Source organism: Entelurus aequoreus, linkage group LG04 (genome assembly GCF_033978785.1).
Source record: "Entelurus aequoreus isolate RoL-2023_Sb linkage group LG04, RoL_Eaeq_v1.1, whole genome shotgun sequence".
Classification (NCBI taxonomy): domain Eukaryota; kingdom Metazoa; phylum Chordata; class Actinopteri; order Syngnathiformes; family Syngnathidae; genus Entelurus; species Entelurus aequoreus.
The window spans coordinates 17,410,502-17,434,425 of NC_084734.1; the positions used below are offsets into that span (position 1 = coordinate 17,410,502).

Genomic DNA, 23,924 nt, shown 5'->3' on the forward strand with positions numbered 1-23,924 from the left:
TCTATTTTAAAAATGGTTTGAATGTTTGATAATGTATTTTTGCATGTATATAAATTAACATAATTTGCTTATGCATGGAGTACATTTTTTTTTCTTCCAAAATACAAATAAATAATACATTTAGTCCTCTATTCGGCACCACAGTTTATTAAGGAATAAAAAGTACAGTTTTTTCTTATTTAGAGATAAATGCTGTAAAAACTACAGTAAATTTCACAATTTGCTACTTTTACATTGCACAATTTGATGGATAACTTGCTTTGAAATCATTATTATTAGGATTTATATTCTATTCTATTTAAAAAATGGTTTGAATGTTTGATAATATATTTTTGCATGTATATATATATATATATATATATATATATATATATATATATATATATAAATTAACATAATTTGCGATTAGATGGAGTACAATTTTTTTTTTCTTCCAAAATACAAAGAAAAAATACATTTAGTCCTTTATTCGGCACCACAGTTTATTAAAGTATAAAAAGTACGAGTCCTTTCTTGCTGTATGTCAACTCTCTTGATTTATCCCCAGACGCAGATGAGGAATAATCTCCCTTTTATTTATTATTATTATTTTATTTTAATTTAATTTAATTTAATTTTAATTTTGTTTTTTCCCTTTCTCTCCTTTCAGCCTGTTTGTCTGTCTCCGGCCTTGAATGTGCGTGTGTATGTGAGGATGTCTGTCTTTGTCGTCTTACTTGTTATATGATTGTGCCATATGTCCCTTGTTGGTGTGACCTGAGTGGGGTGGGAGGGTGGGTGGGGATTTGGGTCTTAAGGGAAAGGGTGTGAAGAATTTTCTGACTTTAAAATTGTACTGTTTCGACTTGCACTTTTTTCTATATTTGAAAATGCCAATAAAAAAAGTTGGATTAAAGTATAAAAAGGACAGTTTTTTTTCATTTAGAGAACAATGCTATAAAAACCACAGTAAATTTCACAATTTTACCATGAAATCTATTGCTACTTTTACATTGCACAATTTGATGGATAACTTGATCTGAAATCATTATTATTAGTATTTATATTCTATTATATTTTAAAAATGGTTTGAATGTATGATAATATATTTTTGCATATATATAAATTAACATAATTTGCGTATACATGGAGTACATTTTTTTTTCTTCCAAAATACAAAGAAATAATACATTTAGTCCTCTATTCGGCACGACAGTTTATTAAAGTATAAAAAGTAATTATTTTTGTTCATTTAGAGAAAAATGCTGTAAAAACCACAGTAAATTTCACATTTTACCGTGAAATCTATTGCTACTTTTACATTGCACAATTTGATGGATAGCTTGATTGGAAATCATTATTATTAGTATTTATATTCTATTCTATTTCAAAAATGGTTTGAATGTTTGATAATATATTTTTGCATATTTACACAATATATAAATTAACATAATTTGCGATTACATAGAGTATTTTTTTTTCTTCTTCCAAAATACAAAGAAAGAACACATTTAGTCCTCTATTCGGCACCACAGTTTATTAAAGTATAAAAAGTACAGGTTTTTTTTTTCATTTAGAGAAAAATGCTGTAAAAACCACAGTAAATTTCACATTTACCGTGAAATCTATTGCTACTTTTACATTGCACAATTTGATGGATAACTTGATTGGAAATCATTATTATTAGTATTTATTTTCTATTCTATTTCAAAAATGGTTTGAATGTTTGATGATATATTTTTGCATATATACGTATATAAATTACCTTAATTTGCGATAACATGGAGTACATTTTTTTTTCTTCCAAAATACAAAGGAATAATACATTTAGTCCTCTATTCGGCACCACAGTTTATTAAAGTATAAAAAGTACAGTTTTTTTTTTCATTTAGAGAAAAATGCTGTAAAAACCACAGTAAATTTCAGAATTTTACCATAAAATCTATTACTACTTTTACATTGCACAATTTGATGGATAACTTGATTTGAAATATTTATTATAAGTATTTATTTCTATTTAAAAAATGGTTTGAATGTTTAATAATATATTTTTGCATATTTACACAATATATAAATTAACATAATTTGCGATTACATGGAGTACTTTTTTTTCTTCCAAAATACAAAGGAATAATACATTTAGTCCTCTATTCGGCACCACAGTTTATTAAAGTATAAAAAGTACAGTTTTTTTTTTCATTTAGAGAAAAATGCTGTAAAAACCACAGTAAATTTCACAATTTTACCATAAAATCTATTGCTACTTTTACATTGCACAATTTGATGGATAGCTTGATTGGAAATCATTATTAGTATTTATATTATTTTCTATTTCAAACATGGTTTGAATGATTGATAATATATTTTTGCATATTTACACAATATATAAATGAACATAATTTGCGATTACATGGAGTATTTTTATTTTTTTTCTTCCAAAATACAAAGAAAGAACACATTTAGTCCTCTATTCGGCACCACAGTTTATTAAAGTATAAAAAGTACCGGTTTTTATTTTCATTTAGAGAAAAATGCTGTAAAAACCACAGTAAATTTTACAATTTTACCATAAAATCTATTGCTACTTTTACATTGCACAATTTGATGGATAAGTTGATTTGAAATATTTATTATTAGTATTTATTTCTATTTAAAAAATGGTTTGAATGTTTAATAATATATTTTTGCAAAATTACACAATATATAAATTAACATAATTTGTGATTACATGGAGTACATTTTTTTTCTTCCAAAATACAAATAAATAATACATTTAATCCTCTATAGTTTATTAAAGTAAAAAAAGCAGTTTTTTTTCATTTAGAGAAAAATGCTGTAAAAACCACAGTAAATTTCAGAATTTTACCATAAAATCTATTACTACTTTTACATTGCACAATTTGATGGATAACTTGATTTGAAATATTTATTATAAGTATTTATTTCTATTTAAAAAATGGTTTGAATGTTTAATAATATATTTTTGCATATTTACACAATATATAAATTAACATAATTTGCGATTACATGGAGTACTTTTTTTTCTCTTCCAAAATACAAATAAATAATACATTCCATGTTGAATGTTGGGGCGGCTGTGCCAGCAACCTGAGGGTTCTAGGTTCGATCCCCGCTTCTGCCACCCTAGTCATAGCGGTTGTGTCCTCGGGCAAGACACTTCACCCACCTGCTCCCAGTGCCCACCCACACTGGTTTAAAAATGTAACTGAGATATTGGGTTTCACAATGTAAAGCGCTTTGAGTCTCTAGAGAAAAGCGCTATATAAATATAATTCAGTTCAGTTCAGTAGTCAACTGTAGAGTGTTTGTCGCACCTGGACTCCGCCATCTGACGTCACTACGCACGCTGCGTAATGACGTCATCCCCACCCGGAACAATCGTTAAGAGAACTGTTTGGAAAAAATGGCAAGCGATTCCACGGACATTGGTAACCGGTTATTGTCAAGAACCGGTTTCCAGTGTATCAATGCCACACATTTTCAATGGGAGACAGGTCTGGACTACAGGCAGGCCAGTCTAGTACCCGCACTCTTTTACTATGAAGCCACTGTGTTGTAACACATGGCTTGGCATTGTCTTGCTGAAATAAGCAGGGGCGTCCATGATAACGTTGCTTGGATGGCAACATATGTTGCTCCAAAACCTGTATGTACCTTCCAGCATTAATGGTGCCTTCACAGATGTGTAAGTTACCCATGCCTTGGGCACTAATACACGCCCATACCATCACAGATGCTGGCTTTTCAACTCTGCGCCTAAAACAATCCGGATGGTTCTTTTCCTCTTTGGTCTGGAGGACACAATGTCCACAGTTTCCAAAAAAAATTTGAAACGTGGACTCGTCAGACCACAGAACACTTTTCCACTCTGCATCAATCCATCTTAGATGAGCTCGGGGCACAGCGAAGCCGGCGGAGTTTCTGGGTGTTGTTGATAAATGGCTTTGGCTTTGCATAGTAGGGTTTTAACTTGCACTTACAGATCACTGACAGTGCTCTAAGCAGCCCCTTTACCTGCAACTAATCTACCTGCCTATCAAGGTTGGAGCTGTAGTACAAATGCTATGTTGTTGTATCAGACAATTGCGTAGTGTTTACTGTTTATTAGGTATGTCATAGTCAGTTCCATATCGCACATGTAGTACATAATAGACATACATATCTCCAGAGAACAGTCCTGTGCTCAATGGCAATATTGTTATTTCACAAAAAAAAAGAAAAGAAAATTCAATTAAGAAAACAAAATTCAATTAAACATATTTAAAAAGGGTAATGGGAAGAAGTATAAACTTTTTGAATCCGGCCTTTCCTTTACATAGTTAACTTGAACTAATATTGAGTTTCTTTTGAATCACACATTGTATCACATTCATCTGGATCCACATTTGCCCAGAACAATGTGCTAACAAGCCTAGACCTCACTATACCAAACCCAAATATTAGATTTGTACAATTTCTTCAAATGCTCAATGTTTGAACTAGGGTTGTACGGTATACCGGCACTAGTATAGTATCATGGTACTAATGAATCAAAAACAGTACTATGCTCTGTTTAAAAAGTACCGGTTCAGCATATATATATATTTTTTTACCGGCATGACGTTGCGTCGTCACGCCAGGACATTGCTGGTTTTACGAGTAGAGGAGCGTGTTCGGCAGCGCACACACACAGAGTACTTACAAGCAGACACAGGGTGGAGACATAAAGGGGAGAATGGACACATTTCGGCCTAAAAACTAAAACTAAAGGTGAAGTTATAACACTGAGACACCCTCAGGAAGAGGCGTTTTAAGACATGGCTAGATAGCTAGCGGCTAACAGCAGTGTTTTAGCTACTTCTAAATCACTAATCCTCGTCTTCATGGCGACAAAGTAAGTTTCTTAGGACGAGGAATAGCTAAACATGCTTCACTACACACCGTAGTATATACAATAGCTTAGGGATGTCCCGATCCGATATTTGGATCGGATCGGCCGCCGATATTTGCCAAAAAAATGCGTATCGGCAAGGCATGGGAAAATGCCGATCCAGATCCAGTTTTAAAAAAAACTCCGGTCCGCGTTTTCCAACGCACCGATTTAAATAATACATTCCACTTTTCTGCTGCTCCCTAACTTCCGTTCCACATTTTCCAGCACACCTTCAACACATCCACAGGTCTGTGGATTCTCACGCAGTTGCTTTTAGCTGCTGGCATTACACGACAGGCTCTTCTCACTCTTTTCTATGTCTCCCTCTCCCAGACAGCAAGCACACCTTCTTACACACGTCACATACTGTCACGTCATACGTCACATACGTATACGCCCTCCCCGAGCAGAGAGGTAGCAGCACGGCTAACGTTAGCTGTGATGCTAGCGCAGCCGTGCGAGCAACGTTCCCTCTAAGGTGCGCGCCTGTGCAATTGCGCACTGCTCAAGCGTCCTCTGCGCATAGCAATTATATGCCACGCACAAAATCAAATAAAAAAAGAAGCGCATAACAATTTTCGACACACGGACACGACAGAGAAAACAGTTTTCGTCATCATTGTTCAAATATTGTAACGTCTGTCGAGACGCTTAACTCCATTCGGTGCCACACGCCCACACCATCAAAATGCCGAGGCAAACATTTCCACATCGACACCGTATGAAAAAATTAGTGATTTTTTTAGTTGTGATTTCCTTCTCTGCATAAGAGTTTAAAAGTAGCATATATTAATGCAGTATGAAGAAGAATGTTTTAATGTAGACATGCAAGCCTTGAAAGAAAATGTTGAAAATCAAGACTACATTTCCTGCAAATGGGTGCATTTCTACCCTATATTTTAACTTTAGATTTATTCTCATATCAAACTCTTTCGGCTGTCTTTTTGACACTTACATCCGGCGCCCAATCCACACCCCGGATTTTAAATAATGTAAATAATTCAATGTGATTATCTTGTGTGATGACTGTATTATGATGATAGTATATATCTGATAGTATATATCTGTATCATGAATCCATTTAAGTGGACCCCGACTTAAACAAGTTGAAAAACTTATTCGGGTGTTACGGAATATGTACTTCACTGTGCAACCTACTAACAAAAGTCTCAATCAATCAATCAAAACACATAGAATCATCATACTGCTGTGATTATATGCATCAAGTGTTCATTCAAGGCTAAGGCAAAATATCGAGATATATATCGTGTATCGCAATATGGCCTTAAAATATCGCAATATTAAAAAAAGGCCATATCGCCCAGCCCTAGTTCAATGATGCCATTTCGGTTTGTCATGTATAATTTTGTCTATTTTGTGTTTATCCTTGAATAAACAGGTCAGTTTCTTGTTACCAACCATTGTGTATTATTCAAACTCCCCTAATTCAACTGGCTAGTTGTTATCAAGAGTACTAAAACCCTTTTCAACATGATTTTGACAACTAAGTAGGCTAAATAACTTTAAACTTTAATACATGCTCGGATAGGCCAGTATCGGTCAGTATCGGTATCGGTCAGTATCAGTATCGGATCGGAAGTGCAAAAACAATAATGGTATCGGATCGGAAGTGCAAAAACCTGGAGCGGGACATTCCTACAATAGCTCACCGCTAACAGCAAGCTAGCTCACCTCAATGTAAACAAACGCCATGGGTGGATCTACACCTGACATCCACTGTAATGATACCAAGTACAATATCGTTTTTTATCGTCTACAAATATTTTTTCTTTTTAAAAAGAAGAATAAGTGATTATTACATTTTAACAGCAGTGTAGATAGAACATGTTAAAACAGAAAATAAGCAGATATTAACAGTAAATGAACAAGTAGATTAATAATCAATTTTTACAGCTTGTCCTTAATAATGTTGACAAAATAATAGGTGGATAAATGACACAATATGTCACTGCATACATCAGCAGACTAATTAGGAGCAATTGTTTATTTACTTACTACTAAACAAGTTACTAGTATGTTTTTACTATTTTATTTAAGGACTAAATTGCAATAATAAACATACACTACAATGTCCTTATTTTTGAAGGAAAAGCACTGTACTTTTCAATGAAGATAACTTTAAACTAGTCTTAACTTTAAAGAAATACACTCTATACATTGCTAATGTGGTAAATGACTATTCTAGCTGCAAATGTCTGGTTTTTGGTGCAATATCTACAACGGTGTATAGAGGCCCATTTTCAGCAACTATCACTCCAGTGTTCTAATGGGACAATGTGTTTGCTCATTGGCTCAGAAGGCTACTTTATGATTAGAAAACCCTTGTGCGATCATGTTCACACATCTGAAAACAGTTTAGCGCGTTACAGAAGCTACAAAACTGACCTTCCTTTGAGCAGATTGAGTTTCTGGAGCATCACATTTGTGGGGTCAATTAAACGCTCAAAATGGCCAGAAAAAGAGAACTTTCATCTGAAACTCGACAGTCTATTCTTGTTCTTAGAAATGAAGGCTATTCCACAAAATTGTTTGGGTGACCCCAAACTTTTGAACGGTAGTGTATGTTTAATGTACCCTAACATTTTTTTGTTCAAATAAAGCCAATAAGGCCATTTTTTGGTGGTCGCCTTTATTTAGAAAAGTATCGAAAAGTATCAAAATACATTTTGGTACCGGTTCCGGTGCCGTCCATGGTCGCAGTTGCTCAGCTAGTTACTGTAAATTAATTTCTAATAATATTTTACTGATTTGAGATACGAGCTCCGTCACAGGGCTCCTGAGTTGAGGTACTACTATTTATTTTTGACTTAAGAGAGAACAGCACTTTTTTGGGAGGGTAATTGTGCCTATCGTTCACAATCGCTATTTAAGTATTTTTTTTTAATGCATTCTAAATATTAAATGAACCTAAAAAAAAAGTCCAATGGGAGAGCCTCTATTCCGCCCATAAAACCCAATAAATAACTGTTCAAAAAGCACCAACAATGCTCCATTTACATGTCGTGACTTGAATATTAACTAAGTATTAGTGATATTGTTATTATAAGCGCTAACGCAGACAGACTATTCATCACTATGCCAATGTTGACATCATCAAGTGGTCTGCTGTTTCCTCGCTTCCCTGCTCGTATATCTTTATTCTCGATCATAAATCATGCCTCTCATAGTAGAAGGACGAGCATGTAATCCGACAAGTTGGTACACTTTGACAGCCAATTTAGACCCGGGAAGGACACAAAAAGACGCTTGGTTCCACCCCCCTTTTCTTTGTTTGGATTATGAAAATGGGAATATAAAAAAATGGGAATATATAAACATCTGAGCAGTCCTAATGACAGCAGACATTGTAAAGTAAGTGATGTTATGTTGTTTATATTTGTAATTTTATTCTTGAATTATTTTTTTCATTTCTACATACTATTAATGTTTATATTGTATTCTTATAAGTGAGTGCAGTGAGTAGAAAACATTGATGAGTTGAACAAAAAACATTTCGTAATGCGTTTTTAAAAATGAATGCGCCATCTACGCTTAAATGGATCAAAATATACAAATAATAAATGTTATTATAAATGACATACACTATATTGCCAAAAGTATTTGGCCACCCATCCAAATGATGAGAATCAGGTGTCCTAACCACTTACGCATGGGGACTGTTTCTACAAACATTTGTGAAAGAATGGGCCGCGCTCAGTGATTTTAACCTGTGCAACAAATCCAGTCGTGACATTTCCTCGCTCGTAAATATTCCAAAGTCAACTGTCGGCTTTATTATAAGAAAATGGAAGAGTTTGGGAACAACAGCAACTCAGCCACCAAGTGGTAGGCCACGTAAACTGACAGAGAGGCACAGTCAGTTGCTACAGAGCTCCAAACTTCATGTGACCTTCCAATTAGCCCACGTACAGTACACAGAGAGCTTCATGGAATGGGTTTCCATGGCCGAGCAGCTGCATCTAAGTCATACATCACCAAGTCCAATGCAAAGCGTGGGATGCAGTGGTGTAAAGCACGTCGCCACTGGACTCTAGAGCAGTGGAGACTGAGTGATGAATCACGCTTTTCCATCTGGCAATCTGATGGACCGGTCTGGGTTTGGAGCAGTGGCGTGCAGTCACTAGAGGCAGGGGAGGCACTGCCTCACCTGCCATCATGGAGAGAAAAAAAAAAGTAAAAAGAAAAAAAAAAACATTAAATTGTTATATGTATCCAGTGATTATACTAAAGTTATTTTCCATTTAACTTCACCAGTTTTAGATTATTTTTATTTTTATTTTCACATTTGCCGTTCAAATACTGAGAAGAGACGGTGCGGTGATCAGCAGCCAGTTGAGGCACGTCACTACGTTGTGCCTCGCCCTCAACATGGATTGTGCGCAATGACTCGGCTAACTGCTGGCCTGCTGTGCAGTGAGACTGTATTGCTATATGAATTATATTATACATTTCCATAGTTTAGTTAGCTAAAGTATATAATGTACAGTGTATTTTGTCAACAACTGTATGTGTGTAACGTATTTTTAGTGCTGAGCGATCATAAAACTGCTGCCAAGACACACTGTGTGAGGCTCGTCTCATAACCCCGCCTCCTGGTGCCGGTTAACACTCCCGCCGCAGAATGCACCGCCCGACGGGAGCGCCACACCGACCAAAGCCCACACCCAAACCCTCCACGTGCAAGACCGAATCCACCCAAAAAAAGTCACTTAACAAGAAGCCAAAAAGTGCAAAAACAACAATGCTCGCGCGGCGCGCCGGAGGAGCCGTGAACAGGGACACAACATTAGGTACACCTGCAGAATGCACCGCGGATTTCATATTTCATTCATTCACAACGCTCCCGCATTTATAAGTAAAGGTAAGACCATAATAACGTTTTTTTAATTAAATGTGCTTTATTGTGTGCTACAGTTTGTAAGTGTAAAGTTAAAGTTAGGTTAAAGTACCAATGATTGGCACACACACACTAGGTGTGGTGAAATTTGTACTCTGCATTTGACCCATCCCTTTGTTCACCCCCTGGGAGGTGAGGGGAGCAGTGGGCAGCAGCGGCGCCGTGCCTGGGATTAATTTTTGGTGATTTAACCCCCAATTCCAACCCTTGATGCTGAGTGCCAAGCAGGGAAGAATGCTGGTATGAGCTTTTAAACATAACCCGTTAACTGCTGCCAATCAAATTGTGAATAAGATACTCTTTAGGGTTCATATGTTTGTAAATCTGACTGTAATTAAGTCAGTGCCTCACCTGACATGAACGTCACCGCACGCCACTGGTTTGGAGGTTGCCAGGAGAACGGTACATTTCGGACTGTATTGTGCCGAGTGTGAAATTTGGTGGAGGACGAATTATGGTGTGGGGTTGTTTTTCTAAGGGCTTGACCCTTTAGTTCCAGTGAAAGGAACTTTGAATGCTCCAGGATATCAAAACATTTTGGACAATTCCATGCTCCCAACCTTGTAGGAACAGTTTGGAGCGGGCCCATTCCTCTTCCAACATGACTGTGCACCAGTGCACAAAGCAAGGCCCATAAAGACATGGATGAACTTGACTGGCCTGCACAGAGTCCTGACCTGAACCCAATAGAACACCTTTGGGATGAATTAGAACGGAGACTGACCAACATCAGTGTGTGACGCTTTTGGAAGAATGGTGGAAAATTCCTATAAACACACTCCGCAACCTTGTGGACAGCCTTCCCAGAAGAGTTGAAGCTGTAATAGCTGCAAAAGGTGGACCGACATCATTTTGAACCCTATGGATCAGGAATGGGATGGCACTTCAAGTTCATATGTGAGTCAAGGCAGGTGGCCACATACTTTTGGCAATATAGTGTTATTTACTTACATCATGTATACAAACCTATTTGGGGTGTTTGGATGTTTTTAAGGGCTTTGTAGGCATGCATTTAATATTTAGAATGCATTACCAAAAGTAAAACATAAGTGTTCTTGTTTTACATAAGGATTGTGAATGATAGGGAAAAAAAATATATAAAAAAAATAAATAAAGTGCAGTTGCCCTTTAAGAGTTTCAAGAAAAATGTCAAAACTATCAATCAGGGCAAAACATGTCAGACGTGTGTCATCAGGAAGGAATACATTATGCCACAAGTCTATCAATATAACATTTTTTTTTTCATATACAGTTTTAATATTTTTGTACAAAATGTTTTTTTTAAGCAAGAACATAAGATGTTTTCTCAAAACTATTTCTCATGTAATAAAATACCTCACCTTTGTGTGATGTAATTTGGAAAGATGCCCCCGAGTGGTTAAATGAAGGTACTGTGAACTCACTGGACACTTCTCTCTCTCTCTCTCTCTCTCTCTCTCTCTCTCTCTCTCTCTCTCTCTCTCTCTCTCTCTCTCTCTCTCTCTCTCTCTCTCTCTCTCTCTCTCTCTCTCTCTCTCTCTCTCTCTCTCTCTTTCTCTCTCTCTCTCTCTCTCTCTCTATGTCCACTACTTGATGTCCATATCCTACCCCCCCCCTCCACACCCCTGATTGTAAATAATGTAAATAATTCAATGTGATTATCTTGTGTGATGACTGTATTATGATGATAGTATATATGATAGTATATATCTGTATCATGAATCAATTTAAGTGGACCCCGACTTAAACAAGTTGAAAAACGTATTCGGGTGTTACCATTTAGTGGTCAATTGTACGGAATATGTACTTCACTGTGCAACCTACTAATAAAAGTCTCAATCAATCAAAAAAGGTACATCACTCCAGCAGTACAAGTATAATTCACGTCAAAAAAGGATTTTGTTGTGGTTCTGCAGCACTTACTACCTCTCTAAAAATATTAACATCGCATTATTATCTTTGCAAATGAAGAATCTGTGATATAAAATACTAATAAATAATAGCGAATAAAGTTAAAATTATGAAAATAATAAATCAAAACTATATGCATGTGTTATATTAAGCGCACAAAAACAATACATAAAGCGCTGATATCAAACTCAAGGCCCAGGGGCCAGATGTGGCCCACCACTTCATTTTATGTGGCCCTCCAAAGGCTGGAAATAATGTGCCTTATTAAAGTAGTTTCTTGCTAAATGTTTTTGTTCTTTTAATTTTGACAGAAAAAAATACTGCATATTAGAGGTCGGAATCTTTGGGCACCTCACGATTCGATTCCGATTCTTGGGATGGCGATTCGATTCAACACGTTTCTTGTAATACATTATTTGGTGGTGTATACATTTTGCTCAAAGCTTTTCAAAACAAAAGCTCCTCTTGGCTGCTGACATATGATTTATGTGCACAGTGTTGGCCCAAAAACGTCTTTTTAAAAATGTGTTTTTTATTTTTTTATTTACAAAAATCCCAGAATGTTAATCTAATTAAAGAAAATAGAGCAAACCAAAGTCCGACGCAATCCGAGCCTTAAAATACTCAGGTAGAAATTTACAAAGCTATTGAGAAAACATAAAAACATCATACTAAAAAAAGGAAAAACAAAAATTTGCAAAACAACAGTATCAATAATAACAATGATTGCAATAATACTTATTTAATGTTTTTAATCCAAAAATATGATTTTGTATATATATATATATATATATATATATATATATATATATATATATATATATATATATATATATATATATATATATATATATATATATAAACCCCGTTTCCATTAGAGTTGGGAAATTGAATGCTCATCAAACACTTATTTGGAACATCCCACAGGTGTGCAGGCTAATTGAGAACAGGTGGGTGCCATGATTGGGTATCAATCAATCAATCAATGTTTATTTATATAGCCCTAAATCACAAGTGTCTCAAAGGGCTGTACAAGCCACAACGACATCCTCGGTACAGAGCCCACATACGGGCAAGGAAAACTCACCCCAGTGGGACGTCAATGTGAATGACTATGAGAAACCTTGGAGAGGACCGCATATGTGGGTAACCCCCCCCCCCCCCCCCCCCCCCTCTAGGGGAGACCGAAAGCAATGGATGTCGAGTGGGTCTGACATAATATTGTGAAAGTCCAACACATCAGCGAAAGTCCAGTCCATAGTGGGGCCAGCAGGAACCATCCCGAGCGGAGACGGGTCAGCAGCTTAGAGATGTCCCCATCTGATGGACAGGCTAGCAGAGTAGAAAAGAAAATAAAAGAAACGGCAGATCAACTGGTCTAAAAAGGGAGTCTATTTAAAGGCTAGAGTATACAAATGAGTTTTAAGATGAGACTTAAATGCTTCTACTGAGGTAGCATCTCTAACTTTTACCGGGAGGGCATTCCATAGTATTGGAGCCCGAATAGAAAACGCTCTATAGCCCGCAGACTTTTTTTGGGCTCTGGGAATCACTAATAAGCCGGAGTTCTTTGAACGCAGATTTCTTGCCGGGACATATGGTACAATACAATCGTCAACATAGGCAGGAGCTTGACCGTGTAGTATTTTATACGTAAGTAGTAATACCTTAAAGTCGCATCTTAGGTGCACAGGAAGCCAGTGCAAGTGAGCCAGTATAGGCGTAATATGATCAAACTTTCTTGTTTTTGTCAAAAGTCTAGCAGCCGCATTTTGTACCATCTGTAATCTTTTAATGCCATAGGGAGGCCCGAAAATAAAACGTTACAGTAATCGAGACGAGATGTAACGAACGCATGGATAATGATCTCAGCATCGCTTGTGGACAAAATGGACGAATTTTAGCGATATTACGGAGATGAAAGAAGGCCGTTTTAGTAACACTCTTAATGTGTGACTCAAACGAGAGAGTTGGGTCGAAGATAATACCCAGATTCTTTACAGAGTCACCTTGTTTAATTGTTTGGTTGTCAAATGTTAAGGTGGTATTATTAAATAGATGTCGGTGTTGAGCAGGACCGATAATCAGCATTTCCGTTTTCTTAGCGTTGAGTTGCAAAAAGTTAGCGGACATCCATTGTTTGATTTCATTAAGACACGCCTCCAGCTGACTACAATCCGGCGTGTTGGTCAGCTTTAGGGGCATGTAGAGTTGAGTGTCATCAGCATAACAGTGAAAGCTAACACCGTATTTGCGTATGATGTCACCTAGCGGCAGCATGCAAATACTAAAGAGTGCAGGGCCAAGAACCGAACCCTAGGGAACTCCGCACGTTACCTTAACATAGTCCGAGGTCACATTGTTATGGGAGACACACTGCATCCTGTCAGTAAGATAAGAGTTAAACCAAGACAAGGCTAAGTCTGTCATCCCAATACGCGTTTTGATACGCTCTAATAAAATATTATGATCAACAGTATCGAAAGCGGCGCTAAGATCAAGAAGCAGCAACATAGATGAAGCATCAGAATCCATCGTTAGCAATAGATCATTAGTCATTTTTGCGAGGGCTGTCTCCGTAGAGTGATTTGCCCTGAAACCGGACTGAAAAGGTTCACAGAGATTGTTAGACGCTAAGTGTTCATTTAGCTGCTGTGCTACAATTTTTTCGAGGATTTTCAAGATAAACGGAAGGTGGGACACCGGCCGGTAGTTCACCAGGAGATCAGGTTCGAGGTTAGGTCTTTTGAGTAGAGGATGAATAACCGCTTTTTGAATGCTAGGGGAACAGTGCCAGAGGAAAGTGATAAGTTTATAATATTTAACACTGATGGACCTAATAATACAAAAAGCTCCTTGATAAGTTTCCCAGGAATTGGGTCAAGTAAACATGTTGTTTGTTTTGTCCCATTTACACATTTTGACAATTCCTCCAATGTTATTTCATCAAAGAGAGAGAAACTATTTTGGAGGGCAATGTCCGTCGTATATACAGTCGTATTTGTGTTAATAGAACCCAGTTGTAGCTGAGATGCATTGTCTTTAATCCCCTTTCTAATGACTTCAATTTTCTTATTAAAGAAATTCATAAAGTCATCTGCTGAGTGGGTGGAGCTACTGGGAGAAGTCCCTTGTTGGGTTAGCGATGCTACTGTACTAAACAGAAATTTAGGATCATTTTTGTTGAGGTGGATGAGATTTGAGTAATATTTAGCTTTAGCTGAGGTAAGCATGCGTTTATAAGTTATTAAACTATCACACCATGCTTGATGGAAAACCTCAAGTTTAGTCGCACGCCATTTGCGTTCTAGCTTTCTACATGATAATTTCTGGGCTTTAGTTTCTTCTGTAAACCATGGGGTACGCCTTTTAGGGGCCCCTTTTAGCTTTAGCGGTGCTACAATATCAATGGTGTCGCGCAGGGCGTCATTAAAGTTGTTAGTGAGGTTATCAATAGAGCCCACATAATTTGGGAATGGTGCCATTACCGAAGGCAGTAGGTCAGTAAGAGTCGTCGTTGTGGCAGCATTAATGTTGCGGCTGCTATAGTAGTTATTATTATTATTATTAGTTTGTTGACAATGAGTCAGAACTTCGAATTTTATAAGGTAATGATCGGACATTACTTTAGTGTACGGGAGTATCGTAACTTTAGAGGTGGTGACACCCCTGACAAGCACTAGATCTATCGTATTACCGTTGCGATGCGTGGGTTCATTTATTATTTGTGTAAGACCACAGCTATCAATTATAGTCTGGAGCGCCACGCATGGAGGGTCCGATGGGTATTCATATGGATATTAAAGTCCCCCATTATGATTATATTGTCGGCGTGCGTCACTAGATCAGCAACAAACTCTGAGAATTCACTGATGAAGTCCGAATAGGGCCCAGGGGGGCGGTAGATAACAGCCAGGTGGAGAGGCAGCGGTGTGACAAACCTCAAAGTGAGCACCTCAAACGAGTTATATTTATTATTTAGGTTAGGTGTAAGATTATAGTTTTCATTGTATATTAGTGCGACACCCCCTCCCCTTTTAAGAGGTCGGGCAACATGTGTATTGGTATAGTTAGGAGGAGATGCCTCATTTAGCGCAAAAAAATCGTCTGGTTTGAGCCAGGTCTCGGCGAGACCAACGACGTCAAGTTTGTTGTCTCTAATGACTTCATTAACTAATAACGTTTTGGAAGATAATGATTTTATGTTTAAAAAGCCCATATTATAGGTAGTGGGCTGTTTTGAGGATTGTTTGTTGAAATTATCCGAAGTAGCAATATTAATAATGTTGCGTTTATTATGCGTATTGCACTTTAAATAGTTTCGACCATATCTAGGAATTGATACGACGGGGATATTCAGATTGTTTGCTTGATGTTGCGATAAACTGAACGCATCATAGTTAGCTACCTCAGTACAATGTATGTCTGCCTCTGACACGGTCACAAAAGAAAAAACATTATGTGAGTTGTGTTTTATTCTAAGAGAATTGCTATGTGTAGGGATTATCCAGCCTGACGCCGGCTAGTTCTAGTTTAAATGGCTTCTTACCCGGAGACTCCACGCTTCTTTGGTTAGCTTTTCTCTTTGTTGTTAGCCCAGCTCGGCATCCCCGCTTCTGCTTCCGCTCGCACCACTTATGTCGTCTCCATTGGCGGTCACCGCTAGCACTTGACTCCGCTGCTACAAAGGCCGCTCGATGTAGCCCACAAAGTATTCCCATGCTAGCGAGGAGGTCCACCGTACATGCATCTTTCAGTCTTTAACGACCCGATCCATCCACATCCAGAATTGTCTGTCGGTCGTATGTGATCACAGAGTGTTCACGCTTTGAGCCGGCCATGAAATTGACAGAAATGACGGGTGTTTTTTGCCAAATCGCTCTACACTCCCAAGAGCGTTAGCATAGCCGCTGCATTCTCATGCGCCGCCATCTTGCCACTATATAAAAAAAGCTTCCCAAAAAATGCTCAGTCTTTCACAAGAAAGGATGGGGCGAGGTACACCCCTTTGTCCACAACTGCGTGAGCAAATAGTCAAACAGTTTAAGAACGTTTCTCAAAGTGCAATTGCAAGAAATTTAGGGATTTCAACATCCCGAGTCCCGACTAAACCCGTAAATGTAAGAAAATGTAAGAAAATGCATTTTTTAAGAAAAACATTTTTTGCTAAAATGTCGTAAGGGGGGACCCTGTCGTAAAAATTCCAAAAAACGGATTTGCTTCAGCAGCACAATTCTGGTGCTGTAGTTGTAGGAGATGTCTCAAAACGTCATCAGGAGTCCCGACTAAACCCGAAAATGGAAGAAATTAGAAGAAAATGCATATTTTACGGAAAAAAAATATTTTGCAAAATGTCGTAAAAAAAATTCAAAAAATGGACTTGCTTCAGCAGCACAATTCTGGTGCTGTAGTTGTAGGAGATGTCTCAAAACGTCATCAGGAGTCCCGACTAAACCCGTAAATGTAAGAAAATGTAAGAAAATGCATTTTTTAAGAAAAAAATGTCGTAAGGGGGGACCCTGTCGTATAAATGCCAAAAAACTGACTTGCTTCAGCAGCACAATTCTGGTGCTGTAGTTGTAGGAGATGTCTCAAAACGTCATCAGGAGTCCCTACAAAACCTAAAAATGGCATAAAATGCTTTTTTTGGGAAAACTTTTTTTTACAAAAAAAAATTCCAAAAAACGGACTTGCTTCAGCAGCACCATTCTGGTGCTGTAGTTGTAGGAGATGTCTCAAAACGTCATCAGGAGTCCCGACTAAACCCGTAAATGTAAGAAAATGTAAGAAAATGCATTTTTTACGAAAAACATTTTTTGCTAAAATGTCGTAAGGGGGGACCCTGTCGTAAAAATTCCAAAAAACTGACTTGCTTCAGCAGTACAATTCTGGTGCTGTAGTTGTAGGAGATGTCTCAAAACGTCATCAGGAGTCCCGACTAAACCCGAAAATGGAAGAAATTAGAAGAAAATGCATATTTTACGGAAAAAAAATATTTTGCAAAATGTCGTAAAAAAAATTCAAAAAAACGGACTTGCTTCAGCAGAACAATTCTGGTGCTGTAGTTGTAGGAGATGTCTCAAAACGTCATCAGGAGTCCCTACAAAACCTAAAAATGGCATAAAATGCTTTTTTTGGGAAAAAAAAATTTTTACAAAAAAAAATTCAAAAAACAGACTTGCTTCAGCAGCACAATTCTGGTGCTGTAGTTGTAGGAGATGCCTCAAAACGTCATCAGGAGTCCAGACTAAACCCGTAAATGTAAGAAAATGTAAGAAAATGCATTTTTTAAGAAAAACATTTTTTGCTAAAATGTCGTAAGGGGGGACCCTGTCGTAAAAATGCCAAAAAACGGACTTGCTTCAGCAGCACAATTCTGGTGCTGTAGTTGTAGGAGATGTCTCAAAACGTCATCAGGAGTCCCGACTAAACCCGTAAATGTAAGAAAATGTAAGAAAATGCATTTTTTACGAAAAACATTTTTTGCTAAAATGTCGTAAGGGGGGAGGGACCCTGTCGTTAAAATTCCAAAAAACTGACTTGCTTCAGCAGCACAATTCTGGTGCTGTAGTTGTAGGAGATGTCTTAAAACGTCATCAGGAGTCCCTACAAAACCTAAAAATGGCATAAAATGCTTTTTTTGGGAAAACTTTTTTTTTACAAAAAAAATTCAAAAAACAGACTTGCTTCAGCAGCACAATTCTGGTGCTGTAGTTGTAGGAGATGTCTCAAAACGTCATCAGGAGTCCCGACTAAACCCGTAAATGTAAGAAAATGTAAGAAAATGCATTTTTTAAGAAAAACATTTTTTGCTAAAATGTCGTAAGGGGGGACCCTGTCGTATAAATGCCAAAAAACTGACTTGCTTCAGCAGCTCAATTCTGGTGCTGTAGTTGTAGGAGATGTCTCAAAACGTCATCAGGAGTCCCGACTAAACCCGTAAATGTAAGAAAATGCATATTTTACGAAAAAAAATGTTTGCTAAAATGTCGTAAGGGGGGGACCATGTCGTATAAATTCCAAAAAACGGACTTGCTTCAGCAGCACAATTCTGGTGCTGTAGTTGTAGGAGATGTCTCAAAACGTCATCAGGAGTCCCTACAAAACCTAAAAATGGCATAAAATGCTTTTTTTGGGAAAACTTTTTTTTTACAAAAAAAAAATTCAAAAAACAGACTTGCTTCAGCAGCACAATTCTGGTGCTGTAGTTGTAGGAGATGCCTCAAAACGTCATCAGGAGTCCAGACTAAACCCGTAAATGTAAGAAAATGTAAGAAAATGCATTTTTTAAGAAAAACATTTTTTGCTAAAATGTCGTAAGGGGGGACCCTGTCGTAAAAATGCCAAAAAACGGACTTGCTTCAGCAGCACAATTCTGGTGCTGTAGTTGTAGGAGATGTCTCAAAACGTCATCAGGAGTCCCGACTAAACCCGTAAATGTAAGAAAATGTAAGAAAATGCATTTTTTACGAAAAACATTTTTTGCTAAAATGTCGTAAGGGGGGACCCTGTCGTAAAAATGCCAAAAAACGGACTTGCTTCAGCAGCACAATTCTGGTGCTGTAGTTGTAGGAGATGTCTTAAAACGTCATCAGGAGTCCCTACAAAACCTAAAAATGGCATAAAATGCTTTTTTTGGGAAAACTTTTTTTTTACAAAAAAAATTCAAAAAACAGACTTGCTTCAGCAGCACAATTCTGGTGCTGTAGTTGTAGGAGATGTCTCAAAACGTCATCAGGAGTCCCGACTAAACCCGTAAATGTAAGAAAATGTAAGAAAATGCATTTTTTAAGAAAAACATTTTTTGCTAAAATGTCATAAGGGGGGACCCTGTCGTATAAATGCCAAAAAACTGACTTGCTTCAGCAGTACAATTCTGGTGCTGTAGTTGTAGGAGATGTCTTAAAACGTCATCAGGAGTCCCTACAAAACCTAAAAATGGCATAAAATGCTTTTTTTGGGAAAACTTTTTTTTTACAAAAAAAAATTCCAAAAAACGGACTTGCTTCAGCAGCACCATTCTGGTGCTGTAGTTGTAGGAGATGTCTCAAAACGTCATCAGGAGTCCCGACTAAACCCGTAAATGTAAGAAAATGTAAGAAAATGCATTTTTTACGAAAAACATTTTTTGCTAAAATGTCATAAGGGGGGACCCTGTCGTATAAATGCCAAAAAACTGACTTGCTTCAGCAGTACAATTCTGGTGCTGTAGTTGTAGGAGATGTCTTAAAACGTCATCAGGAGTCCCTACAAAACCTAAAAATGGCATAAAATGCTTTTTTTGGGAAAACTTTTTTTTTACAAAAAAAAATTCCAAAAAACGGACTTGCTTCAGCAGCACCATTCTGGTGCTGTAGTTGTAGGAGATGTCTCAAAACGTCATCAGGAGTCCCGACTAAACCCGAAAATGGAAGAAATTAGAAGAAAATGCATATTTTACGGAAAAAAAATATTTTGCAAAATGTCGTAAAAAAAATTCAAAAAAACGGACTTGCTTCAGCAGCACAATTCTGCTGCTGTAGTTGTAGGAGATGTCTCAAAACGTCATCAGGAGTCCCGACTAAACCCGAAAATGGAAGAAATTAGAAGAAAATGCATATTTTACGGAAAAAAAATATTTTGCAAAATGTCGTAAAAAAAATTCAAAAAAACGGACTTGCTTCAGCAGCACAATTCTGGTGCTGTAGTTGTAGGAGATGTCTCAAAACGTCATCAGGAGTCCCTACAAAACCTAAAAATGGCATAAAATGCTTTTTTTGGGAAAACTTTTTTTTTACAAAAAAAAATTCAAAAAACAGACTTGCTTCAGCAGCACAATTCTGGTGCTGTAGTTGTAGGAGATGCCTCAAAACGTCATCAGGAGTCCAGACTAAACCCGTAAATGTAAGAAAATGTAAGAAAATGCATTTTTTAAGAAAAACATTTTTTGCTAAAATGTCGTAAGGGGGGACCCTGTCGTAAAAATGCCAAAAAAACGGATTTGCTTCAGCAGCACAATTCTGGTGCTGTAGTTGTAGGAGATGTCTCAAAACGTCATCAGGAGTCCCGACTAAACCCGTAAATGTAAGAAAATGTAAGAAAATGCATTTTTTACGAAAAACATTTTTTGCTAAAATGTCGTAAGGGGGGAGGGACCCTGCCGTTAAAATTCCAAAAAACTGACTTGCTTCAGCAGCACAATTCTGGTGCTGTAGTTGTAGGAGATGTCTCAAAACGTCATCAGGAGTCCCGACTAAACCCGTAAATGTAAGAAAATGTAAGAAAATGCATTTTTTAAGAAAAACATTTTTTGCCAAAATGTAGTAAGGGGGGACCCTGTCGTAAAAATGCCAAAAAACTGACTTGCTTCAGCAGTACAATTCTGGTGCTTTAGTTGTAGGAGATGTCTCAAAACGTCATCAGGAGTCCCGACTAAACCCGAAAATGGAAGAAATTAGAAGAAAATGCATATTTTACGGAAAAAAAATATTTTGCAAAATGTCGTAAAAAAAATTCAAAAAAACGGACTTGCTTCAGCAGAACAATTCTGGTGCTGTAGTTGTAGGAGATGTCTCAAAACGTCATCAGGAGTCCCTACAAAACCTAAAAATGGCATGAAATGCTTTTTTTTGGAAAACTTTTTTTCACAAAATTTTTTTCAAAAAACAGACTTGCTTCAGCAGCACAATTCTGGTGCTGTAGTTGTAGGAGATGTCTCAAAACGTCATCAGGAGTCCCTACAAAACCTAAAAATGGCATAAAATGCTTTTTTTGGGAAAACTTTTTTTTTACAAAAAAAAATTCCAAAAAACGGACTTGCTTCAGCAGCACCATTCTGGTGCTGTAGTTGTAGGAGATGTCTCAAAACGTCATCAGGAGTCCCGACTAAACCCGTAAATGTAAGAAAATGTAAGAAAATGCATTTTTTACGAAAAACATTTTTTGCTAAAATGTCGTAAGGGGGGACCCTGTCGTAAAAATTCCAAAAAACTGACTTGCTTCAGCAGTACAATTCTGGTGCTGTAGTTGTAGGAGATGTCTCAAAACGTCATCAGGAGTCCCGACTAAACCCGAAAATGGAAGAAATTAGAAGAAAATGCATATTTTACGGAAAAAAAATATTTTGCAAAATGTCGTAAAAAAAATTCAAAAAAACGGACTTGCTTCAGCAGCACAATTCTGGTGCTGTAGTTGTAGGAGATGTCTCAAAACGTCATCAGGAGTCCCGACTAAACCCGTAAATGTAAGAAAATGCATTTTTTAAGAAAAACATTTTTTGCTAAAATGTAGTAAGGGGGGACCCTGTCGTAAAAATGCCAAAAAACGGACTTGCTTCAGCAGTACAATTCTGGTTCTGTAGTTGTAGGAGATGTCTCAAAACGTCATCAGGAGTCCCTACAAAACCTAAAAATGGCATAAAATGCTTTTTTTGGGAAAACTTTTTTTTTACAAAAAAAAATTCAAAAAACAGACTTGCTTCAGCAGCACAATTCTGGTGCTGTAGTTGTAGGAGATGCCTCAAAACGTCATCAGGAGTCCCGACTAAACCCGTAAATGTAAGAAAATGTAAGAAAATGCATTTTTTAAGAAAAATATTTTTTGCTAAAATGTCGTAAGGGGGGACCCTGTCGTAAAAATGCCAAAAAACGGACTTGCTTCAGCAGCACAATTCTGGTGCTGTAGTTGTAGGAGATGTCTCAAAACGTCATCAGGAGTCCCGACAAAACCTAAAAATGGCATAAAATGCTTTTTTTGGGAAAACTTTTTTTTTACAAAAAAAAATTCAAAAAACAGACTTGCTTCAGCAGCACAATTCTGGTGCTGTAGTTGTAGGAGATGTCTCAAAACGTCATCAGGAGTCCCGACTAAACCCGTAAATGTAAGAAAATGTAAGAAAATGCATTTTTTAAGAAAAACATTTTTTGCCAAAATGTAGTAAGGGGGGACCCTGTCGTAAAAATGCCAAAAAACGGACTTGCTTCAGCAGTACAATTCTGGTGCTGTAGTTGTAGGAGATGTCTCAAAACGTCATCAGGAGTCCCGACTAAACCCGTAAATGTAAGAAAATGTAAGAAAATGCATTTTTTAAGAAAAACATTTTTTGCCAAAATGTAGTAAGGGGGGACCCTGTCGTAAAAATGCCAAAAAACTCACTTGCTTCAGCAGCACAATTCTGGTGCTTTAGTTGTATGGAGATGTCTCAAAACGTCATCAGGAGTCCCGACTAAACCCGAAAATGGAGAAAATTAGAAGAAAATGCATATTTTACGGAAAAAAAATATTTTGCAAAATGTCGTAAAAAAAATTCAAAAAAACGGACTTGCTTCAGCAGAACAATTCTGGTGCTGTAGTTGTAGGAGATGTCTCAAAACGTCATCAGGAGTCCCGACTAAACCCGTAAATGTAAGAAAATGTAAGAAAATGCATTTTTTAAGAAAAACATTTTTTGCTAAAATGTCGTAAAAATGCCAAAAAACGGACATGCTTCAGCAGTACAATTTAGGTGCTGTAGTTGTAGGAGATGTCTCAAAACGTCATCAGGAGTCCCTACAAAACCTAAAAATGGCATAAAATGCTTTTTTTGGGAAAACTTTTTTTTTACAAAAAAAAATTCAAAAAACAGACTTGCTTCAGCAGCACAATTCTGGTGCTGTAGTTGTAGGAGATGTCTCAAAACGTCATCAGGAGTCCCGACTAAACCTAAAAATGGCATAAAATGCTTTTTTTGGGAAAACTTTTTTTTTACAAAAATTTTTTCCAAAAAACGGACTTGCTTCAGCAGCACAATTCTGGTGCTGTAGTTGTAGGAGATGTCTCAAAACGTCATCAGGAGTCCCGACTAAACCCGTAAATGTAAGAAAATGCATTTTTTACGAGAAACATTTTTTGCTAAAATGTCGTAAGGGGGGACCCTGTCGTAAAAATGCCAAAAAACGGACTTGCTTCAGCAGTACAATTCTGGTGCTGTAGTTGTAGGAGATGTCTCAAAACGTCATCAGGAGTCCCTACAAAACCTAAAAATGGCATAAAATGCTTTTTTTGGGAAAACTTTTTTTTTACAAAAAAAAATTCAAAAAACAGACTTGCTTCAGCAGCACAATTCTGGTGCTGTAGTTGTAGGAGATGTCTCAAAACGTCATCAGGAGTCCCGACTAAACCCGTAAATGTAAGAAAATGTAAGAAAATGCATTTTTTAAGAAAAACATTTTTTGCTAAAATGTCGTA

General features: G+C 37.1%; 1 long non-coding RNA gene across 1 annotated transcript in view; it reads left to right on the forward strand.

The window, feature by feature from the left end:
- Positions 1-23,924, forward strand: part of LOC133648343 (uncharacterized) — a 228,116-nt gene that overhangs the window by 194,066 nt on the left and 10,126 nt on the right. The gene's annotated exons all lie outside the window — the stretch shown is intronic.